The sequence below is a fragment of the Microtus oregoni genome, unplaced genomic scaffold, assembly GCF_018167655.1.
Source record: "Microtus oregoni isolate MIOR12 unplaced genomic scaffold, Mior012 000015F_ref0000493, whole genome shotgun sequence".
NCBI lineage: Eukaryota > Metazoa > Chordata > Mammalia > Rodentia > Cricetidae > Microtus > Microtus oregoni.
The window spans coordinates 47,789,567-47,811,869 of record NW_024543074.1 but is presented as its reverse complement, the minus strand read 5'-3'; the positions used below and the strand labels follow the sequence as shown (position 1 = coordinate 47,811,869).

General features: G+C 44.0%; 1 protein-coding gene and 1 pseudogene across 2 annotated transcripts in view; one reads left to right on the top strand and one right to left on the bottom strand.

Annotated features, from left to right (window-relative positions):
• Positions 1–224, bottom strand: part of Canx (calnexin) — a 35,109-nt gene extending 34,885 nt beyond the window's left edge. The window contains exon 1 of one of the 2 annotated variants that reach the window (XM_041664354.1): positions 90–224. The gene's annotated coding sequence lies outside the window, so the exon portion shown is untranslated. The remainder of the gene's footprint in view (positions 1–89) is intronic. The other variant, XM_041664355.1, reaches the window with a different exon arrangement.
• Positions 225–407: 183 nt separating this feature from the next.
• On the top strand, positions 408–21,358 carry LOC121456376 (annotated as a pseudogene).
• Positions 21,359–22,303: the final 945 nt, after the last annotated feature.

Below are 22,303 nucleotides of genomic sequence, written 5' to 3'. Positions count from 1 at the left end.
ACACCCGACCCCTCCGCAGCGGCGCCTGTCTCCCAGGCCCCCAAGGCTCGTCCCAGGCTTGAGGCTCCCGCATACGCTTGCCGTCTCACCTCGAGCCTCCCGGGGACCACTGGCGGCTCCCGCACCTTCTCCCACCCGCACACCCGGCCCCGCGCTGCAGTAGAGACAGCGGCGGAGGCGGACCGACCGTCACGTGCCGCAGAACTAAGAGGCCTCGGCTACCGCTGCCGCGCGAGCGAGCCCCACCGCACGAAGACCAACCCCACGTCCGCCCCTCGGTCCTGACTGGCTACGACGAACGTCAATTCCCGCCTCATAGCGCAGATTCTGCAATTCTATTGGTTGATGCAGCCATCGTTCAAAGCTCCTTCCCATACGCCCCCTAGGGCTATTCTTCGTGGAGCGTGATGATTGGTCAAGAGCGAGGCAGGAAGAGGTTGTTGATTGGGTAAGTGGAAAGAAGGCGGGCCGTGACGGAGCGGGTGCGCTCGCCCCGGGCCCCTCCGCTTTGGCAAGCGTTCTCGAGTAGGGTCGCCTTGGTTCTTCAGTGGGCGGCCATTGCGGGAAGACTCCTTCTACCCGTTGAGCTAGGAACCCTATTCCAACCCCTGCTGCCATTCGTTGCAGGGACACGTGGCCTTCATAAGAAATGGAGGGAGGTCTGGGCGGTAAGCCTGTGCAGAATGAGATCCCGCTGGGCCTCAGGCGCCACCGTTCCTGCGGAGTCATCGCCCTGAGCCCGGGAGCTTGAGACCTCTTTACCTAACAAAACACAATCTAGATTCACAATCATGCCACATGAAGTCCCCTCACCGTGTTCCTGTGCTGTTTTCTGATATTGGTTATTAAAATCAGACATATCCTAGCGACAGGGTGGTAATCATGTGCAGATTCAAAATGCCCGTTTCTGTAAACCACTCATTTCATTTCCAATATGTTGAAAAAACCCTGTGAGACCACTGATCGCCTCTGGTTGTGTTTCGTGACCCAAAGCTTTGAATACTGGGAAAAGAACCAGCATGTTCTTAATCATCTATGTAACTACCTACATAAAACCAGCTCTATTCCTGCCATCCCAAGGGAAAAGCAATCAGGGTTTGTTTGACTCAATTTAGTAGCCGCCAATTCTCACTTCCTAATTTTATAGCAGAGAATTTGCTTTCCTTATTTGCCTTGGAAAGATGTTCAAAAATCTGAAGCCAGGTGTGCTGGCACATGCTTTAGTCCCAGTCCCCAGCACTCAGGAGGCTGAGGCAGGAGGACCCACCCCCTTAAGGGTCTGGAGAGTAGCTTGGCCATTAACAACACTTGTTGCTCTTGCAGAGAACTCAAGTTCGGTTCTCAACACCAGCAGCAGGCGCTCACAACTGCCTATAACTCCAGCTCCCAGGGATCTCATGCCTCTTATGGACCCCAAGGGCACCCGCTGTACTCTGAGGTGCACATAATAGCCACATACAGATACTACGTAAGTACACATAACTTTAAAATCTTTTTTTTTAAATGTCTTTAAGATGGACTCTGGCTTGTGTACCCAAGATGGCTTGGAACTTAAGAGAGTCAAAAGACCACCACTGCAGAAAGGGGTTATGTCTAAAGGGGTAGAAACCTTTCTGTGTGAAACAGAGGAAGAGGTGAGACTTGAACCTCATGTAGATAGATATGCAGAATTTCTGAAGGAAGAGTTGGAAGGTGGATTTTCGAGATGAGGAAGCGGTGTATGGGAAAACAGGAAGCAAATCACGGGTGTTTGGAGGATTCATATACAAAAATGTGCTGGGGACCATCATGATGAGGGCACTCTGCAGGTAAGGGCACTTAGCACCAAGCCTGATGACCTGAATTTGATTCCCAGTACTCACACTGTGGAAGAAGAGAACTGAATTGTACTCTGATCTCTAGATACATTCACATACACACAATAGCAAATGTGGAGATTGAATGAAAATGAGGATATGATTGCTCCAAGGTATACAGTCCAGAGAAACTGGGAACTTCAGTTTCCTGATCCTGCCGTGGTGCGTCATCATACAGTTTCACAGTTTTTGTATAACTCAGTTTATCCAAATAGGTAAAGCTTAACAAAGTTAGCCAATACAAAGGGACTAGACATTTGTATCTTCAAGTCGGTTACTGTTAACCTGAATAGACCTTAGGAATTTACAAACCTTTTTTATCAAACATATCCTTTTCATCAAACATGTTACTTATCTAAAGTTTTCTAGAAGCGTGGCGTTATCGACAAAAACATAAGTGGTTAGACATTCATTTCTAAGTTACTTTCTGTTAACCTGAGTAGGCCTTTAGACCTTAAGAATTGAGCCGGGCAGTGGTGGCGCACGCCTTTAATCCCAGTACTCAGGAGGCAGAGGCAGGCGGATCTCTGTGAGTTCGAGGCCAGCCTGGTCTACAAGAGCTAGTTCCAGGACAGGAACCAAAAGCTACGGAGAAACCCTGTCTCGAAAAATCCAAAAAAAAAAAAAAACAAAAAACCTTAAGAATTTATCATGATATAAAAAATCCAAACTAAACTGGGTGGTGGCAGCACATGCCTTTAACCCTAGCACTTGAGGCAGATGCAGGTGGATCTCTGAGTTTAAAGTCAGCCTGGTCTACAGAGCAAGTTCTAGGACAGCTCCAAAGAGAAACCATGTCTCAAAAAAAAAAAAAAGAAAAGGAAAATTCCATTCTAATCCAAAATATTTTGTAGGCCTGTTGCTATCTTTCTAGTCTAAAAGGAGATATAATGATAAGAGAGTTCAGAGGACTAAGTTTGATACATGTTGCCTTGCTTTATACCTCTCAATCATCTTTTTTTTTCCTATTTTTTCTTTTCTTTTTTTTTTTTCTTTTTCCTGAAACAGGTTTTCTCTGTGTAACAGCCTTGGCTGTCCTGGAACTCACTCTGTAGACCAGGCTGGCTTTGAACTCACAGCGATCACAGAGGCCTGCTTCTGCCTCTTGAGTGCTGGGATTAAAGGAGTACGCCACCACTGCCCAACTGCCACATGGCATTCTTACATCAACCAAAATGGAGGAAAGACACATGGTGGCTATTTAAAAACATCTACTTTTCTAGTATATCTATTTTTTAAAAAACAAGAGTTAAATCCAAGTTACATACACATTGGGGCAGTTTGAATGTAATTGGTCCCCATAAACTCATAGGGAGTGGCACTATTAAGAGGTGTAGCTTTGTTGGAGTGGGTGTGGTCTTGTTGGAGGAAGTGTTTCACTGTGATGGTAGCTTTAAGGTCTCATATGCTCAAGCTGTGCCCAGTATCTCAGATCACTTCCTGCTGCCTGTGAGTCAAGCTGTAAGGACTCTAAACTCCTTCTCTAGCACCGTATCTGCCTGAATACTGCCTTGTTTCCCACCATGATGGTAATGAACTAAACCTCTGAACTATGAGTTGCCCTAATTAAATATTTTCCCTTATAAAAGTTGCTGTGACCACTAGGCTGTGGTGGTACAGACCATTAATCTCAGCACTCTGGAGGCAGAAACAGGCAAATCTCTATGACTTTGAGGTCAGCCTCTTCTACAGCATGAGTTCTAGGACAGCCAGGGATAAAACAATGAAACTCTGCCTCAAAAAAAAAAAGTTGCCATGGCCATGGTGTCTCTTCATGGCAATAGAAACCCTGAGACATACAGTATATTCTAAATAAAAGTTGAATCACCTATCTCATTTGTTGTAGCAATTTGAGATTAGCTATGTACAGTTGTTTTTAACTAAAAGCCTTTTGTTACACTTCCAAATCCTGAGAAAAAGATTTTACTCAATAGTTTTAAGGATTTTTGTTGTTGTTTTTAGAATAGAGAGCCAAGACATTATAGAGATAAAAGATTTTTTAAGAGTGGAAAGTAGAAAAATCTTAGAAATAGAGTTGAAAGTGTAGAACAGAGAAAGTTTAGGTATGAGAGATTTGGGGTTTGTTGTTTGTGCAGGAGCAGAAGTTATTACCATATGAGAAAATTTGGAAATCTAGTGTGCCATCTTTGGCCATTGAGCTATAATGAAACCAAGCTATTTGTGGTAAAACAGCGAAACTTTAATGGAATCTCTGAGTCCAAGGAAGAAGAGAGGATGGGGTCATATAAGGCCCAGAGTGTATAAGGAAGCTAGAGGCTCCGGAGGGAAAAAGGAAGCAGTGGGACTTCCAGGAGGGAGCTGATAGAAGGGACAGGGTTACAGATTACCCATGGGAGGATTCCAATATCCCAGAGGCCTAGGAGGGCACAAGGAAGCTGTAGGACTTAGCAGGCAGGTCGCTCCAGGGGGAGCTGAGAACAAGTGGAGAGGGAGAAAGGGTGGTACAAGAAAACAGCTGAAGAAGTGGACTAGGAGAGGCTTTGGGGGAAAAGGAGGGTTTCAATAGAGGAAGAGGAATAATTGTCTTAGCTGAGAGATGCCCAGGTGGCAGGTGCCCGAGGAGGGCATGGCAGACTCCAGGAGCCAGAGAGACTGAGATGTGTGATGAGTGTCTGGGAGGCATAGTAGGCTCCAGGAGCCAGAGAAGACACTTATGGAGCAGGCAAGTAGGAATGAATCATGAGGGCAGGTGGAGGGAAGGAGGGTGAGGAGGCAGACTCTAGAATTTGGAGTGAAATTTGGTGGGTGCCAGGAACCTGCAGAAAGGAATGATCTCCTGCTGTGAGATAACCCTTTTTACACTATGAATATATCTTTCTCTCATTGGTTTAATGAAGAGCCAGATGTTCAATAGCTAGGCAGGTAGAGGTTAGGAAGGATCTGTGGACAAAAAGAGAGCAAAAAGATGAAAAAAGGCGGAATCATCAGCCAGACACAGAAGAAGCAGGAGATGAACATGCCGTGTTGAAAAAAGGTACCACCACAGAGTAGAGTGTAGATAAGAAATATGACTTATGACTTAGGGGGCTGGAGAGATGGCTCAGTGGTTAAGAGCACTGGCTGCTCTTCCAGAGGACCTGAGTTCAATTCCCAGCAACCACATGGTGGCTCACAACCATCTGTAGTGAGATCTGGCACCCTCTCCTGGTGTGCGGGCACACATAAAGGCAGAATGTTGGAGACATAATAAATAAATAAATAAATAAATAAATAAATAAATAAATTAGAAGAAATATGGGTTAACTTAAGGTGTAAGGGCTAGTTAGTAACAAGCCTAAGCTATAGACCGAGCATTGCATTTATAATTAGTAATAAAACTCTGTGTGGTTATTTGGGGGCCGGCTCATATATGCCCCTCCCAGGTTTCAGGCACCAGATACATGCAAATGAAGACATGTATGAGAGATCCCACAGAGACACTGCATCTGGCTTGAATTCTGGAGAGTCAGCACCTAGGCTTTGAACTGCCTTTTGTGATTGCTACCTTTTATTGGAAGTGTTTGATTCTTATCTGCGTTCTTCCTGAAGGACTCCAGAACCTTTGCAAACTTAGTGATGAGAGGACCTGGCAGTCAGTTCACCAGATGCTGATTCACACCACTGCTTTTGCTAAACCCAAATTCATCTTGGAGCAACCTTTTCCTTCCCTGGACCCACATAAAACAAGACATCAACAAGGACATGACTGCTGCAGGGTATAGTTGAGAAGGGTTTTATTGTAGATATGAAAGTTCAGCCAGAGGCATCTGGAAGAGTCCAGAAGAGGAAAAGAAAGAAGTAGACTGAACATGGCTACAGGAGGTGGGGGGCGAGAGAGGAAGAGAAGAGAGAGCTGAGGACCAAAAATGAACATAGGAACATGTTCAAAAGGACAGGGTTATATTAGAAGAAGAAGAAGAAGAAGAAGAAGAAGAAGAAGAAGAAGAAGAAGAAGAAGAAGAAGAAGAAGCTGGGGGAAGGGCGGGGAAGCCCCTGGGCTGGAGAGGTTTGGGGTAGCAGGCAGGCATGAAAAGAGCAGAGGGAGTCACAGGTACCTAGAGGGGAGCAACTACTTTGGGATGCTAATAGACACCTCAGTTAGCCATTTGTCCCAGTTTTCTTTGGGACCTGACAAAATAAAATGTTTTGCAGGCCAGCGGTGGCACTTGGGACGCTGAGGCAGGTGGATCTCTGAGTTCAAGGACAGACTGGCCTACAGATTGAGTTCCAGGACAGTCAAGGCTAAACAAAGAAACCCCTTCTTGGGGGGAAAACAAAAATAAATAATAAAACATTTTGACAGGAGAAGGGTATTAGGGAATGAACAGAAGTCAGCTCCAGAGTTGGGGTGGAACCAGGTTCTGAAAGCCTACCTTGGCCAGAGAATTTGTAGAAACGTAACATAGACTGTGGTCACAATTGAGATTTTCAGGGGAGAATTATTGTAATGCTATCCCAGACAAGTCTGGCAGCAGTGAGGAGGCCATCTCACTATAGAATACAGGAGGGATTAGCAGGGATAGAGAGACAAAGCCAATGGATGCTGTTGCTGAAGAATGAGCTACCAGAGCCTGGATAACTGGCAAGCACAGCAGAACGCAGAGCAGAAAGTAAGTCAAGGGTCCTGTTCCTGAGTCCAAGGCATAGCTACAGATTGGGATTCTTCAAAGAGGGACCAAGGACAAACCCCTAAGGAATGAGGTTCTTTTCTTGATAATCCCAAAAGAACTTTGAGATATTTTAAAATAAAAAAAAAAAAACAGAGCCAGGTGTGATGGAAGGAGCCTGGCGTGCCAGATGCCCTGAAAACTGAGGGGGAGGATTACTTGGTCAGCATATTGAGATCCAGTCTTTTTGAAGGAAAACGGGGGGGCTGTGATGGAGGAAGAAAGAAGGGAAAGGGGGTCTTGGGATTTTTTTTTTTGGTTGGTTGTTTTGTCTTAGTTCTTAGATGTAGAATCTAGTATTACCTCGTGATATATAAGATGGCTAGGATATGGTTTCAAAACAAATTATATCCATTTTAAAGCATACACTTCATCTGACACACAAATTCTACTTCAATGAAGAGTGTTGGAGTGCTTGCCTAACAGACGTAATGCCCTCGCCTTAATTCTCAGGACTACAAAAACAACAACAACAAAAAGCAAGCAAAGTAATGAGGGGAGGGATGTAGTTCAGTGGGGAGAATGCCTGCTTAGTACACATAAAGCTATAGGCTGGATCCCCACACAGACAACCCAGGCATACTGACGCACACCCTAAATCCTACCCCTGGGAAGCCGAGGCAAAAAGTTCAGAAACACAATGAGCTACATAGTGAGTTCAAGACCATCCTGGGCTATATGAGAATGCAAAGTTCTGAGGCCTCTCACTTTCTGAACATTATCTTTTGAGTTTCTGTAACGTGTCCAACTCTGCCCCAGTCAGCTACCCAAATAATGACATGGAGACTGGTCTTTGATTATGAAAGCTTGACCTATACCTTAGGCTTGTATCTAACTAGCTCTTATAACTTAAATCAACCCCTTTACGTTAATCTACATTTTGCCTTGTGACTTTTTACTTCTCTTCCATCTTGTACCTCCTGTTTCCTCTCCATGTCCTCTGGTATCTCTCATGAGCCTAAAGTCATCCCTCGCTTCCTCTCTCTCTGCCCAGAAGTTCCGCCTATACCTCCTGCCTAGCAATTGGCTACTTAGTTCTTTATTAAACCAATAACCTTGACATATCTTTATACAGTGTAATCAAATATCTCGCAACAAGTTTCATGAGCTCCAATTTATTAATTTTTGTTCTTAATTAATGTTCATATAACTTGTCCAATTTTCTATTATAGGCTTTGTCTTTTATTGACTTGTAAGAAATCTTCAGCTAATGGTTTTCCAGATAAGATGTTTGGATGATTTGTAAGAAATCTTTATGCACTGGTACATTCTTTTATCTACTACTATACTATAACCCATCTCCAGCTTCATTAAAAGTTTTGAATTAGGAGCTCTCTCTCTCTCTCTTTCTCTCTCTCTCAACACATTTGTTCCTTTTTTCCTTGTTATGGTTTGGGTGGGTTTGAGGACTGTATGTGTGTGCTATTCATGCATGTGTCTGTGTGTGTGGAAGCAAGGTGTCTTTATTATTCTTCACCCTAATCCCTTAAGACACAGGAGACAGGATCTCTTTATTAAACCTGGAACTAGAGGGGCAGCCAGCCTTCCGCATTGCTCTTCCTGTCTCTACCTGCCACAGCACGGTGTTACAGGCATGTGCACCATGCCCTTGTTTTCTTAGAATAAGTTTTTACTTATCCTTCAGTGTTGCAGGATATTTGATTACACTGTGAATTGTAGACAGAAGTTTCTGTCCCACCTGGTCCCACAGTTTATATTAATTATAAACTGTTTAGCCTACTGCTCAGGCTTATTACTAACTAGCTCTTACTACTTAAATTCACCCAAAATTCTTATCTATTTTTAGCCACATGGCTTTGTACCTTTTCTCAATAAGGCATTCTCAGCTTGCTTCCTCTGCATCTAACTGGTGACTGACTCTCTCTCTGCCTTTCCTCTTCCCAGAATCCTCTTAGTCTGGTCGCCTTGCCTATACTTCCTGCCTGGCTAGTGGCCAATCAGCATTTTATTAAACTAATACACGTGGTAAATCTTTACAGTGTACAAGAACATTATCCCCTAGCATTTTCCCTTTTTTTCTTTTCAAAACAAGAACTCGGAATCTTATCTCATTTATTTAGCTTTTTTTCCTGACCATTACCCATAACAACTTGTAAGCAACACTCTAAACAAAGAAAACATCCATAATTCATTTTTGGGGGGAATGTGGGTATAGTTTTCCTGCTGATTTGGGTGCTGATAATTTTATGGTGATCCAAAGAAAATTTAGGATTATGGCCAAATCCTGACTGGAGTATTCTGTGAGGCTGCATCATCTCAGCCAGCAGTCTCGAGGCTGTTCTGGATGTAGAACTCAGAGGAAACTGCAACAGAGATGCTCTGAAACATTGGATCATCTGGGCCACCCGTTCCTGTTGGATATTTTTCAGGGGATCTTCCTTGATCAAACTATATTTTATTTAACCCAGAACGAATCTACAACCTCTCATTTCCATGGAAACAAAAACAAAACCTCTTATACAAAGTAACATATCTTTTGATTTAAATTTTGAACTCCAGGCATTTTCGAAATACATAGGTTGTATTAATCCAGCAGCATTTATAATCAAATGTCTTTTAGCAGCTATTTATCCTTCCTCAAACAATTTAAAGTCAACACAACACAATAACAAACAGTATTCAAATTCTATGTATATTTTCTATCCTTACATGGCTTTTTAAAAACTATTTCTTTTATTTTTATTTTTTTAATTTTTGGTTCTTATAAGACAGGATTTCTCTGTATATCTTTTACTGAGCTCACTCTGTAGATCAGGCAGACCTCAAACTCACAGAGATTCATCTGCCTCTGCCTCCCAAGTGCTGGGATTAAAGGCATGTGCCACAACATCTGACCCCTGATCTTCTTCTTCTTCTTCTTCTTCTTCTTCTTCTTCTTCTTCTTCTCCTCCTCCTCCTCCTCCTCCTATTCTTCGGGTTTCTCTGTGTAACAGTCCTAGCTGTCCTGGAACTAGTTCTTGTAGACCAGGCTGGCCTCGAACTCACAGAGTTTTACCTGCCTCTGCCTTCCAAGTGTTGGGATTAAAGGTGTGCACCACCAGTGCCTGGCTCTATTTCTTTTTTTTTTGTCTCAAGTATTTAAAGCTTCTCTATTTCTTTTTTAAGGACTTTGACTATCCTTTTTTTTCTCTCCCTAGCCTATGTATATTTTTAAACACACTGTGAACTGTTTAGGTTTTTTTTTTCTGTCTAAATCTGTATTTACTGTATACATCTATCTTTTTCTGAGCACATGAGTCTTTAATCTGCAAAGCAGCATGGCTAGGATTAAAACTGCGGTTTTGGCAGCTGATTCTGCCCCATTCCTTAGCCTCCTGAAGAATCTAGCTTCACGGGGGAGGTACAGGCGGGAGCCACTTTATGGCCACAACTTTGTGGGGTTTCTAGGTCCATGCCACCATCAAGAAGCCTGCTACCTGCTGCTGATAAACACCATTTAAGTGTTTGGTGGCAGGGCCTCTTAAAAGAGCTGTGAGGTTTCTGCTATTAATGTTGAATCAGGAAGCCTGTCTTAAAGGAGTCATGCCTCTGCTCACTGCCAGCAAACAAAGCCTACTGGAGAAAATACAGTTACTAAGAAGCTGTGCTTGACTCTATTATTATCTGTCTAGAGCCCCCCCCCCCCTTTTTAATGCTTTCTCGGGCTTTATGTGGAAATTCTTGCCAAATGTTTGGGCACCAATTGTAGATGGAAGTTTCTGTTCTGCCCTGTCCCGCAGCCGTTCAGTCCCAAAGACACACACAGAGGCTTACATTAATTATACACTGTTTGGCCTATTGCTCGGGCTTATTAATAACTAGCTCTTATGACTTAAGTTCACCCATAATTCTTGTCTATGTTGAGCAACATGGCTTGGTACCTTTTCTCAGTAAGGCATTCTCAGCTTGCTTCCTCTGTATCTAACTGGTGACTGACTCTGCCTTTCCTCTTCTCAGAATTCTCTTAGTCTGGTTCCTTGCCTATACTTCCTGCCTGGCTAGTGGCCAATCAGCATTTTATTAAACTAATACGAGTGACAAATCTTTACAGTGTACGGGAGCATTATTGCACAGCAGTGAACCCCGAGATTGCGTTACTTACTAGAAAAACCTGCCTCTAACTGTGATGTGGCCCAGCCTTAGTTCATACCCTAATCTAAGAATTTTCTATTTATCATAAATAGGATGAATAAAATCAACTAGAGATCAAGAGGAGTGAGTAGCTAATGACAGAAAGTAGCCATAGAGAGTATGAAGGAGTAAGAAAGAGATAAAGAGATGCACAGGAAGTAGTGGGGAGGGACTTTGAGTTTGATGGTCCTTTTTGGTTTGGGATGGCAGAAGAAAAGCTCTCTTTCTGGGACACCAGTGAAGAAGGTGTTCAGTTGGAACCTCCAGCTCACTCCTGTACAATCTGGAAAGTCCCATTTCTGTCTCTCTCTTCAAACCCTACTTGCTGAAAGAGTCTTTGGACAAAGGAAAAGCACCAAAAGCCCAGTTACCCATTCTTAGTGGCTACTACAACTTTCTCCCCTGAAGTTGCCAACCCCCACTTAAGCAACCAGTTTTTGACCATACTTGGGCACAAACCCAGCTTGTGGAGGACATGTCATCAAACCTTGCCTACAACCTAGAAAGTCTCCCCCGCTTTAGTTCAGGGGCGTGGCTTCTCTGGCCTCAATCTCTGGGACTGGAGTACTTGCCCAGGAGCTGCTTTGCTCAAACAAACCTGTTATTATCCTTTTTCAATTAAGCTTGACCTGGCCTATTGAGTCAGCAGAGAAACTTCTTATTGGGGCCAGAAAACCTATTAGGAGGAAGATCAGCTGGCTGCTTTCTCTGCCTCTCTGAGCTAGCAGGTTTTCACCCCAGTATCTGGCTCCCAAGTCTTTACTGGTAAAACAAAAGGATAGAAACTTGGTTAAAACGACATTTGTCTCCCTATGTAGAGATGGCTGAGGCTGTGGCGGTGAGATGCAAAGACTCCCCTGAGCTGTGGCTTCATCACTGAGGAGGCAGCTGTGCAGATACAACAGCTGAGGCATTGATGGGATTAGGTGTAACTGCTGTGCTGCAGATATGAAACAACACTTCAGTAATTTCATATATATATATATATATATATATATATATATATATATATATATGGACTTAAACTCAGAGATACACCTGCCTCTGAATCCTAAGTTTTGGGATTAAAGGGGTGCACCACCACCCTTAGCTATATTTTTTTCTTTAAAAATAAATATGTTCTTGGGGATGGAGAGATAGCTTGGTGGGTGAGAGCAATGGCTGTTTTTTGAAGGGACAGCAAGGGTCAGTTCTCTCTTTCCATCTTGTTGGTACCAAGGACTGAACTGAGGTTGTCATCAGGCATGGTGGCTATTTCAGAGTTACTATTGTTGTGATGAAACACCATGATCAAAGCAACTTGAGGAGAAAAAGGTTTGCTTGGCTTATGCTTCCATATTACAGTTTATCATCAGAGGAAGTCAGGACAGGAACTCAAACGGCAGGAACCTGGAGGCAGGAGCTGATGCAGGGGCCATGAGGAGTGCTGCTTCCTGTCTTGCTTCCCATGGCTTGCTCAGCCTGCTTTCTTATGGACTCCAGGACTACCAATCCAGGGTTGGCTCCGCCCAAAATGGGCTGGGCCACCCCCTATCAATCACTAATTAAGAAAATGTCCCACAGGCTTTTCAATAGCCCAACCTTGTGGAGGCATTTTCTTTTTTTTTTTTCCTTTTCTTTCTGAGACAGTGTTTCTCTCTAAAAGTCATGACTGCCCGGCCTGTCCTCTGACTCTGTAGACCAGGCTGGCCTTAAACTCAAAGATCTGCCTGCCTCTGTCTTCTGAGTTCTGGGATTAAAGAAATGTTCCCCGCCATACTAAGCAAGGAGGCATTTTTATTATTTGAGATTCCCTCCTCTGAAATAATTTTAACTTGTGTCAACTTGACTATCCAGCACAGTGGCAAATACCTTTACCTGCTGAGCCAGTTCACTAGCTCCCTTGGTTTTCTTTTGTGAGACAGAACTCACTACAGAGGCCAGCCTGGCCTTGAATTTGGAATCTTCTTGCCTCAATCTCCTTAGTGCACATACATACAAACATACATATACATACACACAGCAACTTAAATGCATAATGATGGCAAAGACCCACAAAGAGAAAAAGAAATACCAACACACCTCACCTTATGCCATTCCAACCTGGCACTTGCAAAGGACGCTGTTCTTCCCTCTGGAGCCACCTGATTCCTGCTTCCTTCTCCCTTCCTTCACCAACACTCTGTTCCCATTTGCTCAGGCAGGGTCTTCCAGTATAGTGCTGGCTAACCTGAAACTTGATGTGCAGATGGGAATGGCCTTGGATTTGCCTCCTAATTCAGGGATTACATACAGGCCTGTACCGCTGAGCACAGTTGCTCCTGCACCCCCACCCACCACCTGACCTACTAAATAAGCACTCTCCCACTAAGCTACATCATTGTCACAAAGACTAGGCTGGTGCTGTAGGAAGTATTACAGCTTGTATTTGCCCGCCCACTGGGGCGTGGCCTCTAATACTACTTACGCCCCTTCTTCTCCTTGCTCCGTTCCCACCGGCTGCTCCGTCAAGCAGAGAATTCTGATTTGTGAGTTTACCCCTTAATAAATGCCTATCTATTTCTCGATTCCGAGCTAGTGTGGGATCTCTTTTAAGCGTCTGACCGCCATAACTCCTGGAACAGGCTGGCCTCATACTCACACCTGCCTCTGCCTCCCACTGGGATTAAAGGCGTGTACCACCACTACCTAGCACAAACAATTTTTCAATTTTACATTAAAAATTGTGCATAGAGAGTGAAGGTGCAATTGCCACGACATGGGTGTAGAGGCCAAAGAACAATTCGCAAGAGAATCAGTTCTTTCCCTCTCTCTCTTTCTCTCTCTTGGTTTTTTGAGACAGGGTTTCTCTGTGTAGTCCTGGCTGTCCTAGAACTCGTTCTATAGACCAGACTGGCCTCGAACTCAGAGATCACTTAGGTCCTCAGGATAGACATCAGACATTAGGACCACTGAGTCACCTCTCTGACCCTTATTTTACTTATTTAGAGACAGTATACTAGGCTGGCCTTGGACCCAATCTGTAGCTGACGATGACCTTCGCCTCCTAAGCATTGGCGTGGGCTACTACGTGGTTTATGCAGTGCTGGAGATGAAACCCTACCTTGGCCTTCTGAATGTAAAGTAAGCATTGTATCAACTGAGCAGACCACCAATCTATAATCTGTAGTTTTATGAATTGTTTTATGTGCGTGTATGGGGGCGGGCGCATACTGCAGTTGTGTGGATGTCAGAAGACAACTTTGCAAGGTTTGCTCTCTCCTTCAACCACTTACGTGGGCTTGCCAAGCTTGTGTAAGCACCTTCACCCTTTGACTCACCAAACTCATCTGCCAACTCCTTCATCTGTGTTACAAAGCATCACCTTTGTTGTACATTTCTAGGATTTTGAAAAATGCACAACACATACCATGTAAGCACCACCATGGTCAAGAGAGAACATTTCTACTACCCAAATGCTGTTTCCATGTCCCCCGATGCCAAAGATAGGTGTGTGGTGTTCTGACTACCAATGTGACATCTCTTTGACGGACACCACTTCTGTCATTTCAACTCTGTCCTGACACCACCCAATTACAAACCCAACTCCATATGCTTAGTCTCAGAAGACTGCACTCACTTCAGATGCCAGTGCAAACAGGATGCCCAGATTGCCTAGCCACATTTCTAGACCGACTACAAATTTGGAGATTCTGACAAGCTCCCCTTGGGCTCCATAAGTTGCTAAAGAGAATAACTCCAGAACTCAGAGAAGCGCTTTATTTATATTTACTGGTTTATTCTAAAGGATATAACTCAGGCACAGCCAGCTGAGGAACAAACAGCACAGAGCAAGAGATGGGTGGTAGGACAAGCACTGGACGCTTCTGAGCTCACTCTCCGAGACCTTCTTTCTTTCCTGGAGTAAAGAATAGAAACTTGCAAGGCAGCGCTTACGTGGGCGGATCATGGCCACCAGCCCTCATGTTGAAGCTGTCTAGAGTTCACCAATAGAGTCACCTCACCTACACAAACTCTACAATGGCTGACAGGGGTTCTGTAAAGTACAAGAAATGACTCAAAACTCAAAAACACATCTCTTACTAAAAGGGAATAAGTTGATTCTGGGGACAAATATGAATGATCAGGGCCATGGACACAGATTTAGGCTACCCCAAACTGTTTACCGAAGGTTTTATAGTAACAGAACAAACAATAGAAAACCCATAATTCAAGATATGCATGGGTAAAAACATCAGGTAGGAGGAAGTCTCTGCTCTAGGCCTCAGATGTTATCTGATGACATTGTTAGGAAACATAGGGCTCTTGCTGGTATGTTCTAAAAGGGTTTACACAATATTTATGAAGGCATTAGGTTACACAGAGAGGCAGGCAATACAAGGCTTATTTAAAGAGCTGAAGCTATCCCAACAGAATTTGGCTCCCCACCTGGGGAACCCTGGCTCTGCCCAGTCACAGAAGTTTCAGTCAGTCTGCTTTGTAGACAGTTTAATGTAGGTGTAGCTTTGTGGGGTGGGGGGTGGGAGTAGGAGTTCCAGTTCTAGGAAGTCAAAGGCTTTAGGACCCTGAGGTAGGAACCAAATAGTTTTTACTATCCTTTATCCTGTTCCAAGTCTCTCCCTCCCACCAGCACCAGGGGAATTGGCCTGCTCCTGTGGGTAAGGTCTGTCTTTTGTAGAGCTTCACAAATGTGGAACCATTGGTAGCCTTCCCTTACCCAAGGTTCTACCAAGATTTCAGCTACCTCGACTAACCTCACTCCAAAATTAGTAAATGGAAAATTCCAGAAATAAAAATAACCAAGTTTTAAATAACTTTTATTATAGTATAGTTGCAATTATCCTATTATTAGCTATTGCTGCTAAGCTCTTATTCTGTTCATAAATTAACTTACCATGAATATGGGTGTATGAGTTTAGCAAAAATGGATATAAAAGGCTCAGAGTGTCTTAGGTTCCAGGCATCTAAGAAATATCTTAGAACATATTCCAGAGAAGTGGCAGACAACTTTGTAGTATTTGGGGTCTGGCTCTTAGTTTTTTGTTTTTTGTCACACTGTGTCTGTGTATGTGTGTATATACATTATTGTGCCATGAAGCAAGTATGAAAATCTGAGGACAATTGTGTAGGAGTCAGTTCTCTCCTTGTACCATGTGGATTCCGGGGCTTGAACTTAGATCATCAGCCTTAGCAACAAGCATCCCTACCTGATGAGCCATCTTGCCAGGCCTTTTATTTTATTTTGTGATGTTGGACAGTCTTTCGATCAAAATACTGATTTAGAAGCTTGGTTCACATAGTAATCCTTGTTAGTAGGGTTTTTTTTTTCTTTTTTCTTTCTAGGAAGAGAAACACTAGCTGGGCAGGAGATGATGGTGCACACACACCTTTAATCCCAGCACTCGGGAGGCAGAGGCAGGCGGATCTCTGTGAGTTCGAGACCAGCCTTGTCTACAGAGCAAGTTCCAGGACAGCCAGGGCTGCACAGAGAAACCCTGTCTTGAAAAAGAAAAAAAAAAAAACAAAGTAAGAAAGAGAACACAGAGAGAGAAAGAGACTGTAACATTGTGTTTAGTGGTTCAGTTTAGCATACTCCAGCCAGGACTGGCATGGAGGCAAAGCATCAGGGACCACTAGGTGACCCGATGGAACCGCACAGAGCAAACAGAATGGGGAAAACTACCATCAAACAAACAAAACAAAACAAAACAAAAAAAAAAAAACCATGTACTCAGGGAAGCAGAGTCCAGAATGGCAGAGTATAATAATCTGAGGTTACCAGTTTAGCACCCTGGATAAACCTCGTCAACATTACATTAGTCCGCTGGTTTTAGAGGGGGTGGAAGGAGGGGTAGCAATCTTTCAGGAGCTAGGTGTGGTCTTGATCGGGCCATATAGCTGCCCGGCTCTCATCACACTTGCTCTTCTCAGCACTGTGTCTCTGGACTGATGGACTTCTCAGAGCTGTCTGAGTATCTGTGCTTCTCTAGGTACCATTTGGGCTAATGGGATCAATTTGGGACAAAGAGGCCATTAACTGCCTTGTCCTGAGATAGTAACACACATGTGCAGAATCCTTTTCACCATGTAGAATACAGAAGTGCCTATGTAGGATGAATCCCCCATCTCATCATTACATGGTTTTATGATGTTTTATTTTAGGGTTGGTGTCTTACTGTTGCCCAGGCTGACTCTGAACTCCTGATATCAAGTGATCTTTTAACCCAGGCTCAGTCAATTCTATCTAGGACTACAATCTTCACTGATATAATTTACACAATATAAAGGTTACCCATTTGAAGAGTGATTACTTTCATTAAATTTATATAATACGTATACCACCAACAAATTACTTAATATTTACTGACAGTCAACATCCAGACAACCAAAATGTGTCTTCCCCTTTATACCATGTAGGAGGCCATGGATTTGGAATGGGCATCTGCTTGGGCCCCAGTAGACCAAACGGACAGTGTTATCACAGTAACTGAGTTCAGATTGGTTGTAAAAGGCTTGATGGTCAGTCAGTCACCTAAGCTACAGATTGGCTAGTCAAAACTGTAACCAGGGGCTGAAGAGATGATTCAGTGGTTAAAAAAACTCCGTGGCTTCATTCCCAGCACCCACATGGCAGCATGCCTCATGGTAGCTCCCACCTGCTCCTAACTCTTGCTCTGGCTTCTTTGAGTACCAGACACACAGATGGTATACACGCATAGAACACAGACAAACACTCATACAAATTAAATAAGCAAAACCAAACCGGGTGGTGATGGCGCATGCCTTTAATCCCACTACTAGGGAGGAGAAGTGAGCAGATCTCTGTGAGTTTGAGGCCAACCTGGTCTACAGAGCAAGTTCCAGGACAGGCTCCAAAGCTACAGAGAAACCTGTCTTGAAAAACCAGAACCAAACCAAACCAAACAAACAAAGCAAAAAACTGTAACTCATGTGCAGTGGTGGCACATACCTTTAATCCCACCCAGACAGAGGCTGGCCAACCTCTGTGAGTTCAAGGTCAGCCTGGTCTACACAATGAGTTCTAGGACAGCCAGGGGCAGGCAACACAGAGAAACTCTGTCTAGAAAAACCAAATCCAGGGGCTAGGGAGATGGCTCAGTGGTTAAGAGCATATTCTGTTCTTCAAGAGGACCCAAGTTCAATTCACAGCACCCATTTCAGGCAGCTCACAACTGGCTGGAACTCTAGCTCCAGGGGACCTGACACCCTTCTGTCCTGCTCATATGTAGACATACACATAAATAAATAAATAAATAAATAAAGTATTTAGACAAGAAAACCCAAACAAACAATGACAACAAAAATCCGTAACCAGTTGACTGGTAGATTAAACTATAACCAATTTAGTTGCCTTGGTAACCTCTCAGTTGGCTTCTGTGTTGTCTGATCCAGTCATTGGCTGCTCTGGTTCTGGAAGCTGACTGACTTTCAAATCATGTTTTGTTTGGCTTTGGTTCTACTAATTTAACTCCGGCATTTCCCTGTTAGCAGTGGAATGATACGCTCTGTGGCGACTTACAGTATTTGATTTCTTTTGGTTTGAATGTTTTCAGCTTGTTCCTGATGAGACACATAAGAATACTTTATCCCTTTTTTATGGCTTAATGATGTTCCAGTATGTGGCTATTCCAGATCTTCTCCACTGATTATGTGAAGGACATCTGGATGGCTTCCAGTTACCAGCTATAACGAGGGATGCTGCTGAGTATTTGTACACAGGTATTCGCATGGGCATGTTTCCAGTTCTCTTGGGCAGCACATAGTAGACTTGTGGGTTTATGTTTAACTTTGTAAAGAAGCTACCAAACTGTCCTCCACGGTGGCTATGCCATTTCATGTTCCCCTGTGGAAGGTTCCAGTCTTTCGATGTCACTGCTGATTTGCTATTGTCTGTCTTTTTGAAATCCATCTAGTGGGTGAGAGGCTATCTCACTGAAGGTCCTTCTAGGTCAGGCGAGCCCCTCTGGCAGCAGAACTGTTATTTTGTACATTGTGCCTAATCTTTCTTGGTACACTAACCCTGTTGACCAGGTGGGGCAAAGTTAAGAGCCCTAGGCAAGAATGTTACAGTTCTTACCTGCAGGTCCAAAGCTTCTCCTGGATAAAACACTTCTGCAATTGTTCCAGTGCTGTGGTTCAACTTCCAGAGCATTAACTGGGTCTGTCATCTTTTTCAATGTATGTGTGTGTGTGTGTGTGTGTGTGTGTCTACATGTGTGTGTCTGTGTTTGTGTTTGTGTGTGTATGTGTGTCTGTATATCTGTATTTGTGTATTTCTCTGTGTGGATGTGTGTCTCTTTGTGTGTGTGACTCTGTATTTGTATACACAAGTGCATGTACTCACATTCATGTGTATGTGTGAATACACACATGCCACAGCTCACGTGTGGAGATCTGAGAACAACCTAGGCTGTTGGGTTCCACCATCCACTTTGAGACAGTCAGTCACTTTGAAGCTTCTGGGGATCCTCTGCCTCCCACTTCCCCAGAGGGGTGTGGGGTCACAGACATTTGTGCTTTACATTCAGTTTTTTGTGGGTTCTGGGGATTCTCACATTTTTTTTTGTTTTTTCGAGACAGGCAGGGTTTCTCTGTGGTTTTGGAGCCTGTCCTGGAACTAGCTCTTGTAGACCAGGTTGGTCTCGAACTCACAGAGATCTGCCTGCCTCTGCCTCCCGAGTGGATTAAAGGCGTGCGCCACCACTACCCAGCGATTCTCACAATTTTTATGTGGGTTCTGAGGTCCCATACACTTGAGTGGCAAGTGCTTTTACCCAGCGAGTCATCTCCATATCCTTTTGTTTTGTTTTTTGAGACAGGGTCTCACCACACAGCTGTCTAGGACTTACTATGTAGCCTAAATGGGCCTTCAACCCACAGTCTCCCTGACTGTAGTAATAGGAGCGGCGGAGCTGCGTCCCGCCACCCGGCTAGCTTTACCCGAAATAATTACACGGAAACTGTATTCTTTTAAACACTGCTTGGCCCATTAGCTCTAGCCCTTACTGGCTAATTCTGATATCCCGATCAACCCATTTCTAATAAACTGTGTAGCACCGGTCTTACCAGGAAAGATTCAGCATGTCTGACCTGGCAGCTTGCTTCATCTCGTGCATCTGCCCGGGAGAGGGGAGCATGGCCTCTCTCTGTGGCGTCTGCCCCCGAGAGGAGAGCTGTCGAGTCTGAGCTCACTTCCTCTTCCTCCCAGCATTCTGTTCTGTTTACTCCTCCCACCAATGTTTTAACCTATGAGGCCAAGCAGTTTCTTTGTTACTTAACCAATGGCCTTCCTCCATCACCTGACTGTGGCTTTAAGTTTTCTCCGGTTTTGTAGTTTTGCTTCCTCCCTTTTAAAAAATGACTTATTTATTTTTATGTACATCGGTGTTTTGCATGCATGTATGTCTGGGTGAGGGTGTCTGATCCCCTAGAACTGGAATTACAGACAGTTGTAAGCTATTATATAGGTGCTGGGAATTGAAACCAGGTCCTCAGGAAGAGCACCTAGTGTTCTTAACTGCTGAGCCATCCCTCTAGCCAGAGATAGGATGTGTTAATCCCACTCTACCACACCACTGGCCTCTCTCACCGTTAGCTGAACAATTTCCCTCTCGAGCCACATTCTCTGTTTGCCCTACACTGCTTCCCTGCTTGTTTATCTTGGTCTCTGTTCTATGTGTGTACATGGAATGGCGAGCTGCGTTCCTGCCACCCGGCCGCCTGGCTAGCTTATGCCGGAAATAACAACACACAAACTATATTCTTTTAAACACTGCTTGGCCCATTAGCTCTAGCCTCTTACTGGCTAACTCTCACATCTTGATTAACCCATTTCTAATAATCTGTGTAGCACCACAGGTGGTAGCTTACCAGGAAGGATCTTAACCTGTGTCCATCTTGGAGAGGAGAGCTATGGCGACTGCCCTCACTGCCTTCTTCCCAGCATCCTGTTCTGTTTACTCCACCTACCTAATTTTCTGTCCTATTAAAGGGCCAAGGCAGTTTCTTTATTTAACCAATGAAATCAACACAAAACAGAAGACTCTCCTATATCATGTGTGAAACTTATTTTCCCTGCCTGCATGTCAGTATCATCTGAGCAGCTTCTCAAATCCCCATGCAAATCAACAGTAATCCCAGAATGCAGGAGAAAGAAGGAAGAAAATGAAAAGTTTGAGACTATGGCCTCAGGATGTAGCTCAGTTAGCAGTGATAGGCACAGTGGTTACCTAGCATGCAAGAAGCCCTGGGCTCTAGTCCCAGAGTTGCATAGAGCAGGCAGATGTGGTGGTACACATCTGTAATGCCTGCCCCAGGGAAGTGGAGACCAGACGATCAGCAGCTCAGTCATTCCTGGTGCTATATAACTACTTTGAAGGCAACGGAGCTAAGGAGTCCCTGTCATATGAAACCAAAGTTTGGATAGCAAGACTGTGAGGAAAGGAGACTTGGGTGGTACAGCCATTTCTTCTGCCCTCTGTCTCTGAGCCCTTGCACAGTTTCTTGCAGCATCATATTGGGTCAGAGCATCCAGAGGTTCACCACCTCCATGGTCCATCACAGCCACTATGAGAAGGACCTGGGAAGAATTTGCCATTTTCAGTAGAAAATAAGAGGCAGTTACTGGCTATGAGAACTGTGTACTTTGGATCTGGATTTGTCGTGGCTTTCTTTATAGTAAGGTACCAGTTACTTAAGAAATAAGGATGTTTAATTCTTCCCTTTAACAGACATGAAGAATGATCAAGAAGAGACTTCTTAGTTCCTGTTCTATTGCTGTGAAGAGACATCATGACCAAGGAAACTCTTATTTATTTATTATATATACTGTGTTCTTCCTGCACACCAGAAGAGGGCGCCAGATCTCATTACAGATGGTTGTGAGCCACCATGTGGTTGCTGGGAATTGAACTCAGGACCTCTGGAAGAGCAGCCAGTGCTCTCAACCTCTGAGTCATCTCTCCAGCCCTGTCTCTTATTTTTTTTTTAAAAAAAGAATTAGAATTAATTAAGGGCTTGCTTACAGTTTTAGAGGGTTAGTCCATGATCATCATGACAATGGGGAAGCAGGCAGGCATGGCACTGGGGCAGTAGCTGAGAACTTTACATCATGATCCATAGGCAGCAGGAACAGAGGGGGGAGGCTTAGATTTTGAAACCTCAAAGTCCAACCCAGTGGCCACTTCCTCCATCAAGGCCACACCTACTCCAAAAGGTCACACCTCCTAATCCTTCCCAAACAGGTCCACTATTGGGGATCAAGCATTCAAACATATGAGCCTGTGAGGGAATTCTCATTCAAACCACCACAGGTGTGATCTCTGAAAACTGGATTGAACTCTTGAGTTCATATACTAAATAAGCTTATAAATAAACCAACAACATGAAAAAAGTATGGTGCTATCTGGGCTTTGTAGTGAGATCTTTTTTTTTTAATTGTTTTTATTGAGCTATACATTTTTTGTCTGCTCCCTTCTCCTCTTCCTCTCTCCCCTTCTTGTAGTGAGATCGTGACAAAAACAAAACCAGTTCCCAAGCCGTATGGCAGAATACTGCGTCAGATTTTTGGGATTAGGGATCAGTCATCTGAGGACTGAAGTAATTGAAGGATTTATAAACCACTAAGAAATATAAATTAATCCAGGGATG